The sequence below is a fragment of the Pseudorca crassidens genome, chromosome 11 (assembly GCF_039906515.1).
Source record: "Pseudorca crassidens isolate mPseCra1 chromosome 11, mPseCra1.hap1, whole genome shotgun sequence".
NCBI classification, from domain to species: domain Eukaryota; kingdom Metazoa; phylum Chordata; class Mammalia; order Artiodactyla; family Delphinidae; genus Pseudorca; species Pseudorca crassidens.
Window position 1 is genome coordinate 62,901,833 of NC_090306.1, and position 16,691 is coordinate 62,918,523.

Here is a 16,691-nt window from a genome sequence, read left to right on the forward strand (position 1 = left end):
CTCCAAGACTCTAGACGTCAACCCCTGATTATCCTTCTTTCTTGATTTATTCAACTTTATAGTCACCTTTACCCTGACTTCCTAACTTTCTGATGTATACTTGTATTGTATGTTAAGATTAAGTAAGGGCTCTATGGCCAGAAAGCATTTTGAGTAGCAGCATTCATTTCTGAAAAATCTACAACATGAGACTCAGAATAAAATTGATGGTAATGCAGAAAACTCTATGCCAGTTTACTCCATCATCCTTTGATGTCCTTTCTTGGTGGCACTGCAGAGGATCAAAATCAGTCCTGGAATTGTAATTCAGAGGTCAGATGTCAGCAGTGATAGAAACAGGAACAGAGTGGCAGATCCATTTGGTCAACCTCTCAGCAGATAAAAACTTGTCTAACACATAGATAAACAAAACAAAAACAAAATACTTCTCTACAAAGTATATTTTTGGTGAACTGTCATGAATCTTCTTTTAAGAGAAAAAGCCGATTCGGATTGCTTATTTTTGTTCTCATTGTTTTGAAAATTCCAGCCTCTAGGTCTCATTAAAAGATCTCTCAAATTGACTCAGGCTAAGACCATTAATTCAATTATGTCTGTTCTTCCATGTGAGCTGAAATTTCCCTAATTTTTGTTTAGTAACTTAGCTTCTGGTGACAGACTATTCAGGGCTGTTCAAAAGGTTTCTACAGACTCTGTGAGGTAGAAGGCCACACTATTTTGCCTCCAAGGAACTTGGATGCTGCCTTTGAAATCCCATATCAGAATGACCCATGACTGGAAGGAATCCATTCTGAAGGTTAATGTTATAGCTGTTGATACCCGCTGCCACGCCATTTTGCTTAATGAGTGGTAAAGGGTCTTCCATCTCTGATGAATCTTTTAGAGTCTAATTCCCATCCAGTGTTCTTCTTTTCCCTGCAGCATGAACATAATTCCATGACTCCCAGTGTTTAACTGACAGAGAAGCTTCTTCTGACACTTTCCTCACCTGTTCCTAAGATCGCATTTGCCTGGTCAAGTCAGATTAATCCTTCTTCCCAGTTCGAAGTTTGAAATTCAAAGACGTAGTTAATTTGACCCAGAGTCATGTGAAATGAGTATACAGTTGATCTCTTATCTCTGTTACCCAAATTATTTCTAGAAGAAAGCTCAACCTATATCACTTCACTAATAGAATTAACTTTTAAGAACTGCCTATATTTAAACACAATGGTTGTTGGTTTTAAAAAAAAATTAACCAGAACACAGAAGTAGTTTTCAGACAAAGGGTTGCAGTTTTTCCTCAGAATGTTAAAATTTTCTTAGTATGCACTGAATAATCAAGTGCCACACTGTAGTTGCTTTGAATGATAAATAATAAGCCCTGTGACTTGCTGGGCTTATGACAGTTATGTGTCCCATCTTTCTTTCAGAAAAGTGTTATTGGAGGGACAGGGAAATCTCTGCAGTTTGGTTGCTTTTTATCTGAATATACACACAATAGAAGGTAGTTTTCAACTACACTGGGGTTTTTTTTTTCCCCCATTCTCCCCCTGAGAATTGTCTTAAGTTGTTTAGTTGAAAGCTTAAATGGTAAAGGGACTAGGATTGATATTTAGGATTCTGTGAGGGAATAAGGAATTGAAGGCAGGCCCCTGAGAATTGTCTGTGGTGACATATGAACACAATTATGGTCTCAAACTGACCGCTGAGAATCCATGAACCAAAGAGTAGGCTGTAAAAAAAGACTTGGTGCCCTTTTGCTGAGAGAGCCTTGGTTCCTCTGCTACATTTCATAGACAGCTCAGAGAGAACAAAGACAGACAAACAGGCACACTGAGTGTGAAACCAGTTCAGAGGAAGAAAGGTTAATTAATAGCAGAGATAGTAAAGTCACACTGAAATCCAAGAAAAAGACCTTCTTAAGGACACCACTGAAAGGCAGAGCATAAAAGGATCATAAAGGGCAATGGGCACACATAGTGGAGAAAAAGTTAGATTTTGTTATATCATAGAATCTAAATTTTTAAAGGGCTAAGACATGACCACAAAATTGTACACTGATATCTTGAACCCCAGAGTTCATATCTTCCCCACAGAATTGTATTAGTGAATTAGAAATGAAAAATTTTTCTTAATATTTTGTCAACTGTTTCACATGTTCAGATGGGTTCTGAATATTTGTGGCTAGTAGTATTATAATTGTTCTCTTGTGAATTGTCAATTCACAGTGTGTTCATTTACCTATTATTATATTTGTATTTTCTTATCTAGTTGCCTGAGGCATTTAAACTTTAATGATATAAATACAGTTTATTTTAAATAAATATTTTGATTCATAGCTATTTGTTTTTTAATTGTGGCTTTCTTACACTTGAAGTTGTGGTATTTTATGCTGGAAATCTATGGACATTCTTCTTTGGAACTTCTTCCATTGCTTTTAAATTCAGAAAATTCCCCTACTCTATTTTATTTATAATATCTTTGTAGTATATAACACAGTTAATACTAAACAGAATCTAACTATGATGTTATTAGGGCATCATCTTAAATATGTTCATTTGTGTTTGTTTCTGTCTTAATTTGAAAGTAGATGTATTTCTAAAACAGTTTATTGGCTCCCTTAGACTTTTCTTTTTTTTTTTTTTTTTGCGGTACGCAGGCCTCTCACTATTGTGGCCTCTCCCATTGCGGAGCACAGACTCTGGACGCACAGCCTCAGTGGCCATGGCTCACGGGCCCAGCTGCTCCACGGCATGTGGGTTCTTCCCGGACCAGGGCACAAACCCGTGTCCCCTGCATCAACAGGCAGACTCTCAATCACTGCGCCACCAGGGAAGCCCTAGACTTTTCTTTTTTTAATCAAACTATGCAAAGGGATGGAGAAAAATGATAGAGGAAATGATATGGCCTATTTTAGCAGGAATGTTTTAAAAGTACCTGTTGAGTAACATATTAATAACACAATAGAATTCTTGAGGGCAGTAATTTCTTCAAAGACATTACAAGCACTGTATCTTTTAACATTATACATGTGACAAAGAGAACAGAAGAAATGATGGCATGCATCTGCACTGCTAAGCAACTTGAGAATAGAAAATTGTCAAAATGATATAATTTTTCTTTTCCACATAACATATATCGAAAAACATTACAGGGATGTAGAAAGTCAAAGGGAGTACTTAAGTTTATTTAGCATTATTACATATCTATTAATTATGTAATTGAAAACTACATTGTATGTGTTTTTAAAATATAAAATGTCTAAAATTTATAATATACAAATATTATCTGTGGAAACAAGTTTAGAGTAATAAGAGACTTTATTCCATTCCTCACAAAAGGAAAGTGGTAAATGGTAAATTATTGAAATTTTTTAAAAGTCATGAAAGTGTCAGTACAAGAATGTTTCATTTAATATAGATTCTGGAGTAGGATGTGGTATGTTTGGACAGGAACAGAGTCTGTTCTGATGCAATTTTTCATGGCATTCTGTTTATTTTGACTATCTACAGGAGCATGAGGGTACTGACTATAGGAGTTGATATAGAATTATGTGTTTCATAATTATCTTCTTAATAAACATTGAAGAAACAATTTAATTAAAAGAGTGACATGTAGGGCTTCCCTGGTGGCGCCGATGCAGGGGACGCGGGTTCGTGCCCCGGTCCGGAAAGATCCCACGTGCCGTGGAGTGTCTGGGCCTGTGAGCCATGGCCGCTGAGCCTGCACATCCGGAGCCTGTGCTCCGCAACGGGAGAGGCCACAACAGTGAGAGGCCCGTGTACCACACACACAAAAAAAAAACAAAAAAAAAAACAGTGACATGTATAACAGCAAAAATATTATCTAAGAACTAAGCCAAGGCTTTGGATTGAACCATGTTGCTTGACTAAACAGTTATTAAATCATAAACAAGAGTTACGCACATACAGCAACATAAAATAATGATAATAACAGTAATAATAATAATGATAAAAACATCCAGTATGTGCCAAACATTGTTCTGAGCACTTTAGATACATTTTAATCTTCTTAGCTTCATTTAATTGTCATGAAAACTCTATAAAGAAGGTATTAACAGTACATCCCATACCTTTTTATTTAGTTGTTTTTTAAATTTAGAATAAAAATGTCAAAGATACAGAGATAATATGAAGCAAAACAACAGCACTAAAAACTAAAGCAAAAACAAAAAGACAAGATATGAATCCAATTCTGTCTGATTTTACTATGCTATACAGATATTTAGCACTTCTAAAAACATTTTGTTTTATTTTTTATCATATGTGGTAAAATTATATTTTTAAAAAACAAGAGCATAATCTCATAATTCAGGTTAGTGGTTTCCCATAGGAGGAAGGCAGAGAAGATGGGAGCACTTAGTAACTATTTGCAGTGTTTGCTTCTTTAGTTGGGTGGTAGATTCATGAGTGTTTGTTCTATATCTGTTACCAATATGTGACATTTATTATATATATACATAGAAAGAGAGAGAAAAAAAAAGAGAGAGCACACAAATAATAAATAAAACAACAATCTCAGAAGTTCTTAAAATTTTTTCTTAATTTAAAAAATCCATTTAGATTATATAAAGGTTATTTGTTATGTAGACTAATTGGGCCTTTCCAGAACTTTTGTATTCAAAATTCTGGGCCTTTAGAGAACAAAAGAGATAAGCACTATTCTTTCCAGAAAGTTGAAATTAGTCAGGCTTACTCATGACCTTACTGGAATATATTATATCATGATGAACAAACCTAGTAGAAAGTATATGATTTAACACAGGTTTTAGTTTTTATTCTTACCATACACAATGCCAAAAAAGGCTTTGCCTATAACATCTTACTCACTTTCTCCATGAGTACTTAGTTTTGAAATGTTCATTGAGTTGACATAACATAAAATACAACTAATATTCCCTTCCCTAGCCTTCAAATGGATTGTTTTATCATGTAGGTACACAGACACGCACATACACACACACTCACAAATGGCAGCACTGTCTAAACACAGGACAAAAGGAGATACTGGTGCATAAAGAAAAAGTAATTGATACACTACACTGTAGTGGGTTTATTCCATAACTCTTTTTTTTTTTTTTAATTTTTGCGGTACGCGGGCCTCTCACCGTTGTGGCTTCTCCCGTTGAGGAGCACACGCTCCGGACGTGCAAGCTCAGCGGCCATGGCTCACGGGCCCAGCCGCTCTGCAGCATGTGGGATCTTCTCGGACCGGGGCACGAACCTGTGTCCCCTGCATCGGCAGGCGGACTCTACCACTGCACCACCAGGGAAGCCCCTGCTCCATAACTCTGGCTAGTGGTTATGGAGACAATTATGGTATATAGTGAAATACGCAACATTAAATGGAATAGTTACTTAAACATTCAAATGTGATAAAATATTTAGCTCTTCATCTGCAGTATCTTTTAGTAAACTTCCAAATCTCATGACTAGAGATTTTATTGACTTATAATTAACATAAATGTACAACATTAGAGGATAATTTTTAGAAGATGAAAAATGTCCTTATGTTTCACTATTAGCTAGATTCATCTCAGATATTTATGTCTTAATTCTAAATATAAAACACACTGGCTTTTCTTTAGAGGTCCTAAAACAAACTCATTGGTAATTACTTAAATGTGAAATGAAGCAAAAATAAATGATAAATATAACTTTATATTAAAGATTTTTAAATTCCCTACTAGTTAGATAAGAACTTTATAAGTTGTTTTCTATACACATTTTAGCATACTTAAGAAATGTTACATGTATTTATATCAACTTAATTTTTCAAGAATTCCTCAAGAAAACAGAATAATTTAATAGCTATATTTTTATTTTATTTTTATTACCATAAATCTTTTGCTAAATGTATGATGTTTAAAGTAAACAAAATTGTCATCTCAATAAAAGTACTGAACTCTGAATATTACCATCAGATTTATGCCCTAATTGAAAAACAGCACTCCTCTTTCCATGACTTGTACTTTCTACCCGACTTTTATAAAAAGCAAGGTTTTAATAGACAACTCAAAGAGAGAACACACTGCTTTGTGTTTTGTAAGTAATTCAAATTTTCATACTTCATGTACCTGCATCTTGTGAAATTTCAGATTCCAAATATAAGCCCCTTCATAATGTTTTATAACATTTCTAAAACTACTGATAATGTAGAATCATTAATCATCTACATGTTATGAAATCTATTACCTTCTTTTATCCTCTTTGCATCAGGAAATTTTTTGGCCCACTGTTTCTAATTTTCTAAGTAATCAGTACATGTTTTTAGCTTTAACCACTGCCATCTTGTCATTTTCAATTTGTTCTTATGAACCAATAAAACAAAGCAGAGGTTTCCACATCTCTTTTACTGCCTTGAAAATGTGCTTGAAAATGCAATGCGTATATCTTTTTCTTCCTTAAGATGTTTCTTCAGAGTAACACTTCATATGACTTTTCCTATAGAGCTCAGCTGTCCAGTAAGGTAAGCTACATTAACTATCTAAATTTATTTTTAAGTTAATCAAAAGAGTTCTTCAAAAACCACAGACCTCTGAGTACCAGAGCACAAAGATGCTTCAGTCTCTGTCATCCAGGGGAGCTAACTATATTTCAAAAATGGAATAGCTGTAGGGAAACATAGGGGATTTTACTTTTTAAAACATATTATCTCTATATTCTGCCTGACAACTCCTCCATTGCCCACAAAAACCCAAAAAATTCTCCTCTGTCCCTTTACCCAGAAAATAAAGAAAATCCAGAATTCAAGACACAAAAGTAGAGCTCCCTGCTACAAATGGAGGGTGAAACAGAATAACATATTATCCATTTTGTTGTGCTATGGAAGAAGAAAAGCTAGACAGTTAATTTCTTAATAGGTTATTCTGCCACATTAAATTCTTAATAAATCACTTTGCCACCTTATATGATAATTTTTATTTTAACCCTACACTGAAAGCACACAGGTGTGTGCTTGGTGGAGGACAGGGAAAATGAAAGAGAAATTGTGTCTTATTCAATGAAATATATATTAATAGACATTCCCATGGGTACCACAGAATAAATGAAGTGAGGTATTCATAAAAGCCTATGAGCAGTGAGTTTTTATTCACAGCAAATATAAGGACCACCAAAGCTTAGTGTTATCCACACAGTCACACAAAATTTTATATTTATATTAGCACACGACTTTGTGGCTATATGTTCATAGAAGAGAAGTTTTCACACACATTAGAGGAATGGTTTTGTTCTTTCGTGATTTCTGTAGTGTTTTTTCTTCACAACTCCTACCCTCTTTAATTCATGTATTACAGGAAAATTCTAATTATGTAAGTGGATTAGCTGAGATACATGACAGTATGTAAAATGGGTCTTTTTCCTTTTTCTTTTTTTTTTAATTTTGAGAACTATAGGCAAGTCTATCTACATTATAAAACAATTATAAAGCTGCCAGAGTTCCTCCCCCACCCCCCATCCTACTTTGGACTTTGCCTATTTGTTAAAAGGGAAAGGTAGACAAACTAGTGTTTCACCTTTACTCACAATAATCAAGCCATATAAGTGGAAAATGGAGAACTTTGGAGGGAGAAAATGAGTATGTTAGTGCTGGGTGTGGCTCACTAGAATAATTGAGGGGAGCTCAGTCTCAGAGAGGTTGCAGTACTTACTAAAGAGGGAGTTGACATTGCTCATTTCTGGTTGGCTATTTCAAAAGCTGCAGAGACCTTTAGGGCCATCCTACAATAGCCACTGGAGGGTGTTCAGTTCTTGAGAAATTGACATTTGTCCTCAGTAATTCAGGAATATATATATATATATATATATATATATATATATATATATATATATATATACACTCAGAGTTTGGTGCCTGTTTCCTTTCTGAGGAATTTTGAACACTGGTGCTTTACTGGATGAGCCACGACTAGTATGGCAAGGAGAGATGAAAACAGAGAAGTGGGCCTGGGTGCATAAGTTCTATTAGGTTAAACCAATGCCCTAGAAAGTGGCACTGTCAAATCAGGATATGGATTGTCAATATGTATATCTTGAGGGCAGTGGCTTCAGAAGAGGTCCCCCATATGCTCCATGAGAAAGCCATCATTCTGATGCCAGTAGAAATAGAATGCTGATGGGTAAGTATTAGCATTCTCCTTTAGCCTACACCGAAAGGATCTCATCCAAGTGGTCATTCCTCCCATGCAATTGTTTTATAATACAGTGTAACTTCTAAGACACAATAAAATAGCAAGAAATCCACAACATTACAAACACTTTCAGAAATCTAACTAAAGAAATGATGTTTTTCTAGATATATTTGGTATAGAAGAGCTTGAGCAATGTTTTTCAAATAAAAATTAGTTTCATATTGAAATAACATGCATATCATTTTTGTAAACACAAGTAAGCATTAAATCTGTGATTTTTAAAGACTATTTCATGAATATACAACTATTTTTTTTCCATTTTCTTATTGATTTTAAGGCTATGCCTAAACACATTTAGTGGATAATTTATCCAATTGTCCCAATAACCAAACAAAACTGTTCATCATTCAAATGCTTAAAACTTTGGAAATAAGAGTGGAGATTTTTTGGTTTCATTTCAGTTATCTTTTATTGCCTGTATTTTCCAATTCATGCTTTAATGTTTAAAGCATAGCCTAGTTTTCTTTTTAATTAGGTTGAATTTTATATTTTTTTCCTGATTAGCAATTCTAATAAATGTGTAAATTTAAAGTTTCTTAACCTTTATAATAATATTCCTGTAGTTTAGCATTTTAGTGAAGTTTTCATTATCATCAAATTAAATACCTACTTTATAAAATAAATAATTTATTTTGTTTAGTTAGTGCTTAGGATCTGTGCATGTTTTAAACATCTCGAAAAATATAACGACGTTTTTTTCCTAAGTTGTTCAATGCGTACGTAGTTTAGAGCCCTATATTCATATGTAATATATAAACTCCTTGAATTAAACACAATTTACAGTGGCTATTTAGGAGTGTTACCAAGAGATAGTATTCATATAACACATGAAGAAATAAACCATAGAGCCAGAGAATATTTGCTTCTTGAAAGTTAAAGTTTTTCAGGAAGCATAAATGTCAATCCAAGTTAAAATATCTTTATGGGTCTTTGTAGAGTCTATATAACGATGGAGATTTGATCTGTGACATTTCAGAGTATTTCCAGGTTCAGTAGTCATGCAGTTTGACAAGGCTTCCTGGTGTAACTAATAACACAATGGCTATGGTGGGTCTCGCATCTGTAGGGAATCATTCCTACCTTCAGATTTACTGTAAGGCCTGTTGAGTTTTGAAGTATTACTTAGAAGTAACTTGGTGTATATCTACTATTACTTGAAATTTTATTTTTAGAGTTTATCGAGCTAAACTACAGGAGAGGAATGGGAAGAGATTTCCTAGCTGAAAATTTTAGATTTGTCACTACTGTTGAATAAATTGTTTAAATTAAATGTTATTCTTGAAGAACAACAAATAGACTAAAATTATTTGTTAAGCTAGAAGAGTTTAAAAATGGTTTTCCTAGATAGAGCTTTTTGCTGTCTTTAAGAAAAACATACAAACATGGTGATTAAATGTGTATACCTAAGGGGGAGAAAATCTCCTTCTGATACATGGCATGAGAAAATATTTGCTGACAAAGTTAAAATAAACTAGACATATGCAGAATTTTTATCAAAGGAACCTAAAACCTTTTTCTCTTACATGTCTTCCAAACAAGATGGGTGTTATCCAGTTCGTTTTGGAGGTATTGCTTTAGAATGCTCTAAATTAGAACAAAAGTTGAAATCTGTATCTTTGGGTTATTTTCTATGGAAACTGGCTAAGTCATCACTTTTTGATGGTGTGCTAAGCTTTTAGTCTATTACACTTCCATAGCTTAAGAGCCTATCATTCTTTTGGTTAATTATGCCCTTTATGCTCTTTTTTTTCCTATCTTATTTCACTTTCTTGATTGGGAAACACCATTTTTATGAGCTAGTCTTTCTGTGTATGTGGTACATGTGAGTATATAATTCTCATTTTATAAGTGAGAATACTAAATCCTAGGGCTGACATAGCCGCAGAATCCATTGTAACACTGTGCATCGCCTAGAATCCTTTGAAACTTTTTCTATTTCATTAATTATTAATACACATTTAAGAACCAAAAAAGAAAGAATGGAAAAGTACTTTTTATATTAAATGAATAGCTCATGACTGTCTGCTGGAAATTTATCAGGTGTACCTAAGGACACTGTTGAGTTTGAAAGAGATTATTCTTAAGTTAAGCATTTTGCTTAATAAAAATTATATATGGATTATAAGTATTATATTTAAACAAACCACAGTATATTAGGAAGACCACTCCAGGAGGAGTTTTGGAATATAATGAACAAAAATAAACTGGGCAGAAACCTCAGGGAGTGAGGGAGAAAAAAGATTAAAATATTTTTGATTGTATAAATAAAGAAAATTCTTCATTTTAGATGAAGGGAAACAGCAGTATTGTATATAGAACAAGTAAAGAAGGGGGCTTAAATTGTGTGAATATATTAATCATCAGAGCACACCAATTTTTATTATTATGTTCATTATTGAATCCTATTGGAATTAATTTGTAGAATCCCATTTTATCATAATGCAAATGGGATTCAGCTTATATATTTTCTAAATATTTCTAAAACAACCATATAATATTTTAAAAAAGTAGTTATCGGGCTTCCCTGATGGCGCAGTGGTTGAGAGTCCACCTGCTCATGCAGGGGACACGGGTTCGTGCCCCGGTCCGGGAGGATCCCACATGCCGCGGAGCAGCTAGGCCCGTGAGCCATGGCCGCTGAGCCTGTGCGTCCGGAGCCTGTGCTCCGCAACGGGAGAGGCTGCAACAGTGAGAGGCCCACGTACCGCAAAAAAAAAAAGTAGTAGTGATCATACGGTTTTTAAACAAATGTGACTGACTAATTAAATACTTTTCTGTATTATGATAAAATAGTAAATGCTCTATAGATATTAGGTGGACTTTTAAAATTTGACAACACATATTATCCAGTCTTTAGGAAAATAAAGCGAGGAGGGAAGATGAGTACAACAAGTTAAAATAGGGTAGCCATGGGAGGCCTATTTTATTTAGAGTTATATTTGAGCAAAGGGTTAAGGTGGATGAGGGAGCTAGCCTGTGAATATGTGGAAGAGGAACATTATGATCAGAAGGAAGAGCAAGTGCAAAGGCCCTGGGGTAGGACCCTAATTGGCAAGTTCAAAATTCATCAAGAAAGCCATTGTGGCTAAAACGATATGTAAGATAAGAAATCTGTAGGGGTATACATTGAAGCAGTAAGGAACAGATATGTGGAAATTTTCAGGATATTATAAATAATTTTTTTTTTTTTTTTTGCTGTTCTAAATGATATGAAGAAGGCATTGTAAATTTTTTTAGAAAAGAAGGAACACGTTCTAAGTATATTTTAGAAAGGATCAGTCTAGCTTTTGTATTAAGAACATATACTAGAGGAACAGATAATGGAATCAGGGAGCTCTTTAAAAGACTTTTGCTATGATCCAGATTTGGACCAGAGAGGGATTACTGGAGGGGTGAGAAAATTTCTAATTCTCTGTATGTTTTTTAAAGTTTAGCCAGTTTTGATGTGGTATGTGAGAGAAAGGGAGAAGACAAGGAAGACACCTGAGTTTGGGCCTAGGCAGCTAGAAAGACAGAGTTCCCATCAACTGATGTGTGTGGAAGACTGAGATACGGGCAGGTTAGGAAGTGTCAAGAAGACCAAATCTGAGATGTCTCTTAGATATCCAAACAGAGATGTTAGGTAGGCCATTGAATAGATAAATATTGTATTCATAGTAGATGCAAATATGGGAGCCTTCAGCATACAGTCTGCATGAGATTGTCATGGGAGTTAGTACAGAGAGAAAAGAAAGGACCGTGGGCCTTGGGACACTCCATCTTTAAAAGGTTGAAGATATAAGGAGGAATCAGCAAGTGGGACTGAGGAGGAATGACCAGTGATGGAAGAGGAAGAACAATAGTGATGGGGAATGGCCCTGGAAGACAGACATTAAAACGTTCTCCTGGGAAGGGAGTGATAGATCACTTGTGTCCAATAGTGCAGCAATTTGATGAGAACTGAGAAATACATTAAGTTTTAATACCATCATGGTCATTGGTGGCCTTGACAAGGAGATTTTCAGTGTTTTGGATGGGGAATAATTTCATTGGAGTTCCTTTAAGGAAAAAATCAGATGATAAAGATTGAAGAAAAGCAGCATTTATACTACAACGTGGGAATATTATAGTAGAACATGTAATAATACTAAGCTGTTGATATACACAAGCTCATTAAATCCTCATAGAAATTCTTGAGGCAGGGACCCTTAACACTCTCCACTAAGGACAGAATAGTGACTTTAAATTTACAAAGTAAGGAGTACAAGGGTTAGACACAAATGAGGTTTATCTGATGCCAGATTTCAAGTGTGTAACCTGACTCTTATCTCTCATTCTGGAAGAACAGGAAAGAGAGAGGTTATTGAGAAAATGCCATCTGAGTTCAATTTCAAAGAACGAAAAGTAGAAGAATATGCCAAGTATAGAAAGTGATGAGACAGGAAAGAGTAATGAAAACAGTTCATAATAAGCATCATTTTTGCTGTAATCTTTACTGTCTTTTCTGCCTGATTTTCTTTAGCTCTGTGTAAATTTCCTGTAGATTTGTGACTATGTGCTTACAATAATTTATACAGTCTGTGCTGCCATTCTAAGACATGTAAGAAAAGAAGAAACGGGCAGAGAGGAAGTATTTGATTACACTGAGAAATAAAAGATTCATGGAAAATAAGCTAAAAATCAGGCTATTTTTTAAATTATGATGAATTAAAAAGAAATAATTTTTACTCTTAGATTATTATTGAATTATTTTACTTGTTTTGAGTGTTTAGGAATTTAATATTAACATTGGTTGGTTGCAAGCATGAGCCTGAAATAAGTAAAAGATCTCTAAAGATCTCAGAGTTTCATGTTCACATGCAGCACACATCACACTGCATGTAGAAAAACTTTGTGTCTATTAATATACAAACTAAACCTTATTTTGAAGAATAATACTATTTAAAGCTAATCTATGTGTTAAATCTACAATCTGTTGACCAAACTGAAGCTCCCTTGGTAAATTTTCATATCTTCTAAGTACCTGAACATTTTAAGAATACTCCTTAATTAAATATAATTCCTTTACAGTTAATTGGCATTGATTTGCAATCATGCCTTATAATCATATTTTAAAATCATCATTCTCTTTATGGAGAAAATCAAATCTAAAAATTTTCAGTTTACTTCTTATTTTGTTAATTTCCCTACTTACCTCTAACTTTCCTTATGGGATATTGGATAATCATCAGATCTAGTGCTGAAGGAATCTTACTAGAAAATGAACAATTTATTTTAAATATCAGACAGTTACAACTGAATTCTTAAAGATAAGTTTTCAAGCAAGAGTTCACTTTTTTCCCATTTGCATAATTTTAAATTATTGGGTTGTACCTGTAAAGAATGATTACCCATTAGTGATAGTGAGATGATATATAAATTCAAAGGCTCACCCAGTTTGGTCTGATCTCTGTGTCCTGCTGAGTCACCCAGTTCTCCATGTGATATACGTGGTCCTCTCACAGAGAACTATACAAGATGCAAACGCCTCCCTTAGTCCAGTCAATGTACCTGCTCTTGCTGGTCTTTTTGAACAACCTAATAATTTCTCTCCCATGTTTCCTTGTTCAAATCCTAATTACCCTATAAGGCCCAATTCTGTAGTCACCTCCTTCCTCAGATATCCCTGATCCTTTGATATGGAAAGAATTTTCAATTCCCAATACCAAATTGAACTTTATTTGTATATCATTTCTCAGGGGACATTTACTACTTTCTGTATTTTATTTTAGTTATTTCTGTGCATGCCCTACTGATCTTAACTTTATGTTTTACTGGTTTCATTTTTCACTGTCGATTCTCTTATACCATGGCTTCCAAATCTGGATTTACTGCAGTCCACCACCTAGTCACTTAAATTACACATTGATTAAATTTTCAGTGAGGGATCATGGATGTGTTTTTTCCAAAACCCTTGAATATCTGAAAATATCTTTTGTGTTGACATCACATATGACAAGAGCACCATAAAAAAGCTAATGATATCTAATCCATAACATATGTTTTAGTGAAAATTCATGACTAATCATTGTATCCATGAAATAGCAACCAGTATAGTAACTGTCTTTTACTTTGTACACTTTCAGTTTTTAAAAATGACCTTACATGAATGAATGGCATGATTTAAATTTCTCATTCTAGGATATATTTCTGAGCTCTAAAGTTGTATGTGCAAATGCCTGTGTAACAGCTTTTCATATGATAACTGTCACAAGAAACTTTTCACCAACACTACTCCTTCATAGTCATACCATCTTGGGTAATGGCACCATCTCCATGCAGTCTCTCTAGGTATAAACATGGAAGTCATTTTTGACACTCCCCTATATTTTCCATAGGTCAAAAATATATTTTAAATAAAACCATTCTGTCACTTCCATGATCAAAGATTATATTTATCTTTTATTGTTTTTACGGTAACAGCCTCTTAACCAGCTTCTTAATTATCCCCTTTCTAATTCCTTTTCTATGGGTATTTAAAATATTCTTAAATCATCTTCCAAAAATAGCATCAAATTACATAACTCACCTGCATAAAACTCAATAATTTTGCAATGCATTTTTTTTTTTTTTTTTTTTTTTTTGGCGGTACGTAGGCCTCTCCCGCTGCTTAGCACAGACTCCGGACGCGTAAGCTCAGCGGCCATGGCTCACAGGCCTAGCCGCTCTGCGGCATGTGGGATCCTCGCAGACCGGGGCACGAACCCGTGTTCCCTGCATCAGCAGGCAGACTCTCAACCACTGCACCACCAAGGAAGCCCTTGCTTTACATTTTAAATTCACTTTTTAAGAGTTGTCTTGACATGTGACTATTACTACACTACCTTAGTGCTTAAATAATGTCCTATTATTTACAAAAATAAAAAATAAATCACACCATTGACACACCGCGAAAAGCACTCTTTTTCCTCTTCTCTTAATATGCTCAGGCAAATGCTAAAAGGAGAGGTGTTGTGAAGGCAAAGCTTGCTTTAGGCCCTAAAATGTAAACATTAACTGCAGCAAAGACCACAAGCCTAACCATCTTTTTGGAAATTGCAGAAGTCAGGAAATGCCAATATAAAAAGTAACTCTTATTCTTTCTGATTATATTACTGCTATTAAAGCTTACGCACACATGCAGACTTTAACATATCAAGAAAGTATGTGTACAAACAGTATATAAGACTCTTTGTGGACTGAGAACATTTCTTCATTACCCATTATTCTCCTCTTACTTTCTATATTTCAAAATATATATATATAAATATATATAATATATAAATGTATAAATATTTATTATATATTAGTGTTAAATATATAAATTATAATTAATATATTAAATTATTATATTTATATATTTATACATATATATTATATATATAATATATATCTCCTCTTGTCTCTTAAAGTACACCAAGTTTGTTACTACAGGTGGGACTTAGGCTCTTCTGTCTGTCCTGATGAATAAAAATGTTCTCAGCAAGTCAGTGTTTTCAAGCTTATATTCGAAAATGTATACCTAAATGACAAATATTCTTATTAAAGTAAATAGATTAATTCTGCTAATTTAAATATAATTTAAAATTATTTTCAACAAATATATGGAATACATCAAATGCAAATAAATATTTCCTGCATTTATACTTTATTTATTGAAGAAAGCTGAACAAGTTGACATTTTTGGTCCAAAGATAATAGCAAATCTTGTAAAAGGGCTATTTTCAAATATTAATAAAATGTTAATCTAGAAACAAGTGCATACTTACATAAAAGAAAACAACATTTTGAAAATAATATAGTTTATTATAAAATGAAGCCCTAATCTAAATTCAGAGTTATCCATTTTTAAGATTGCTAGTCTTTAAAAATAATTAGATTTAGTAATTAGATATTTAGTACTTACTTTTTCTGACATGAAGGTGTTTAAAGCTGCTGTAGAGGACTGAAGAATGAGCTTATTCTACTATGGCACCACTGTTACAGGAACTTCATCCTTAACATATATTCATTATTATCTTCGAGCAAATAAATGAACGAAGAAAGGGAGTAAATCATGTGAAGAGCTATGGGAAAGATGTTGGATAGGGGAAAAAAAAAGTGATCTGTTTTGGACAAGTGAAATTTGTGATGCTTTTTATGTTCAAACTTTTATGACTATATACAAAGCAGAGTAAAAGTTGGTTTGTATTTATTGTATCATTTAATTATCATAAAATTTCATAAATTTAGCATTATTATTGTTCTCACTTTTGGGAAACGAAGCTGAGGCATATATGGGATAAGCAATTCTTCAAGGTCATGCATCCGGTATACAGCAAAGGCATATATGGGATAAGCAATTCTTCAAGGTCATGCATCTGGTATACAGCAAAAGGAAATCGAGGACGTAGGTCTGTAGGATTCACAGCCCATGTGTTCTCCTGTGCAGTACATTATCTAAACTACATTATGTTCAAATAACCAAATCCAATAGACAATGGTGCATTTTTAGGCATGT